Source organism: Elephantulus edwardii, unplaced genomic scaffold (assembly GCF_000299155.1).
Source record: "Elephantulus edwardii isolate Elephantulus edwardi_28Jun2011 unplaced genomic scaffold, EleEdw1.0 scaffold00134, whole genome shotgun sequence".
NCBI lineage: Eukaryota > Metazoa > Chordata > Mammalia > Macroscelidea > Macroscelididae > Elephantulus > Elephantulus edwardii.
Genome location: NW_006399884.1, coordinates 8,034,593 through 8,037,564, shown reverse-complemented (window position 1 = coordinate 8,037,564; position 2,972 = coordinate 8,034,593). Strand labels below are relative to the sequence as shown.

Here is a 2,972-nt window from a genome sequence, read left to right as displayed (position 1 = left end):
AATGCATAAATATTGACATAGTGAAATGAGATGGACTGACATGGGACATTTTGAATCAGACTATATGTGATCTACTGGCCCAGAAAGGAAAAGGTGAGGGAAACCAGGGTCACATTCATAGTTAAAAAGACAATTTCCACATCTGTCTTGAAATACAATGTTGTGAGTGACAAGATAACATCCATATGCTTAACAAGAACACCTGCCAAATATATGCACCAACAACCAGAGCCAAAGAGGAGGAAATAGATTATTTCTACCAACTTTTGCAGTCAGAAATCTGTTGAACACGCAATCAGGATGCACTGACTGGTATGCAAAAAGTAAGAAAGATCAGTAGTCAGAAAACATGAACTTGGTGACCAAAATGAGGCTGGAGATAAAATGATGGAATTTTTATAGCCAATGATTTATCCATTGCAGATATCCTTTATAAGAAACATATATGAACACTATATACATAGACATCACCTCATGGTCTGCACAGGAATCAGGAATCAGATTGCGTTACATTTGTGAGAAGAATCAGTAGAGAAGCTCTATACTAGTTGTGAAAACTAGGTCAGGTGCTGATTGTGGAACAGGCCGTCAACTACTCATACAAATTCAAATTGAGGCTAAAGAAGGGTAAATCCACAGAAATCAAAATTTGTCTTTGAATCTATCCCACTTGAATTTAGAAACCATCTAAGGAATAGATTTGAGGCCTTGAACACTGATGAGTAAAGGCCAGATGAGCTTGGGGAGGAGATCAAGAATATTATCCATGATGAAAGCAAAAGGTCATTACAAAGACAAAGGAAGAAAACACCAAGATGGATGTTGGAAGAAACTCTGAATATTGCCCTGGAGTGCTAAGAAGCCAAAGCAAAGGAAAGAAATCAGGAAGTTAAAGAGTTGATCAGAAGATTTCAAAGGGCAGCTCGGCAAAACAAAGTATTATAATGAAATACGCAAAGAGCTAGAGTCAGAAATCTAAAGGGCTGAATTCACACAGCATTTCTTTCTTTTTAAAAAAAATTAAGATCAGTTTATTAAGTTCAGTGATGAAAGCTATCAGAAGAATATTCTCCTAAAAATTATTTTTTCTTAGAAAAAAAAAAGGAAGGGAAACGAAACCCTCTCGGCACAGCCACAGAAGCTGTGGCAGTCACGTCTCTCCACGGTTGGGGACAGCCCCTTACTCCGGCAAGTCGGCAGGATTGTAATCTGGATCATCCTCATCATCCTCCAGCTCCAAGTTATCAATTTCTTGGAACAAAGAGTCATCAACTTCCACTCATATTTCCAGCATCCTCCAGGAACTGTGTATCAGACATATCAAGATTATGATCTCTTTCAAATAGCTGTTTCCCAGTTAACTTATTTTTTTACTGCTTGTTCCTCTTCTTTCTTTCATTTCTTTTTAATTTCCACAAGTTCTGCATCAAACTTGGCTTTCCAACTTAAGAAGTTTTCAATTGTAACAAGAGTGCCCTGAAACAGTTGCTTTTCAGCTTCTTCTGCTTCTTTTCCTTTTTCTTCTTCTCTTCTAGTTTTTATTTGATCTACTATTTAATTTTTTTTTTACACAGCTGACACTAAAGATCATTACCATACCAAGGTTTTCTTCTGCCTGTGATGCTAATAATCTTAAAATATCTGCTACATCATCATCTGCTAGATTTTCCTGGGAGAATATTTCATAAAGGGGAACTTCATCTGGGTATTTTTCACCAGATGTAAACTTGAATGTAGTCTGGACCGCTGAGGTACAAGAATAAGAGTTTTATCATTTTCTCCACCCTCAGATGTCACCGTAATGGTAAAACTGGGCGACGTTTCTGGAAGTACTGCGAAGGAGTCAGGGTAGATGGACTCCAAAGCCTCCAGCTCCTTGCGCTGCTCTTCTCCGTAATCTGTCATCCTGACCCTCGCTGCTTCCCATGGATCGCCCAGAAGCTGAGCCGGTGCGCCCCGGTGCAAGGCAAGTTGGCTACAGCCGGGTAGGCGCAGGCGCAGAGCTCCCGCGCAGAGGCCTGGAGCAGAAAGCCCACACAGTATTTCTTAAACTGAAGCTGAAGGAACTGAAGAACAAGTTTAAGCCTCAAGTTGCTATACTTAAGGATGCTATGGGAAGAATATAAAATGATATGGGAAGTATCAAAAAAAGATGGAAGTAGTACACAGTCACTGTACCAGAAAAAACTGGCTGACACGGAATAATTTTATGATACAACTTTGTTCAAAAGGCAATGGTGACGAAGGAGGGAGTTCAAGCTACTCTGAAGGAATTGACAAAAAAAAAGCCCTAGGAACTGATGGAATATCAATTGACACATTTCAACATACAGATGCAGCCCTGGAAATGCTCACCAGGCTGTGCCAAGAAATCTGGAGAAAAACGACCTTGCTGACTGACTGGAAGAGATTCATATTTATTCCCATTCCAAAAAATGGCGATCCAACAGAGTGTGGAAATTACTGAACAATATCGCTAATATCACACACAAGCATAATCCTACTGAAGATTTTGCATAAGCTACTGAAAGTACATCGACAGAGAACTACCAGAAATACAAGCTGGATTTAGAAGAAGCTGTGGCTGAATCTTGACCAAAAGCAGAGAGTACCAGAAGAATGTCTATATCTGTGTTTCATTGACTGTGCAAAGGTATTTGACTGCATGGATCTCAACAAATTGTGACTTACTTTAGGAAGAAATGGGAATCCCAGAACACCCAGTTGTGCTCATGTGAAACCTTGGGCCAGGAAGTAGTCATCTGAACAGAACAAAGAAACACTGTGTGTTTCAAAATCAGAAAAGAAATGTGTCCTGTCTACATACCTTTTCAATCTGTATGCAAAACAGATCATTCAAGAAGCTGGACTTACTTTTTTTATTGTTGTTGTTGTATTTTTTTTTTAGGCTGGACTTTCTGAGGAGGAATGTGGCATCAGAATTGGAGGAAGACTCATCAACCAAGATTATG

The 2,972-nt window shown here is 39.4% G+C and overlaps 1 pseudogene; it reads right to left on the bottom strand.

Annotated features, from left to right (window-relative positions):
• Positions 1-1,180: 1,180 nt before the first annotated feature.
• On the bottom strand, positions 1,181-1,905 carry LOC102853086 (annotated as a pseudogene).
• Between the last annotated feature and the right edge of the window lie 1,067 nt (positions 1,906-2,972).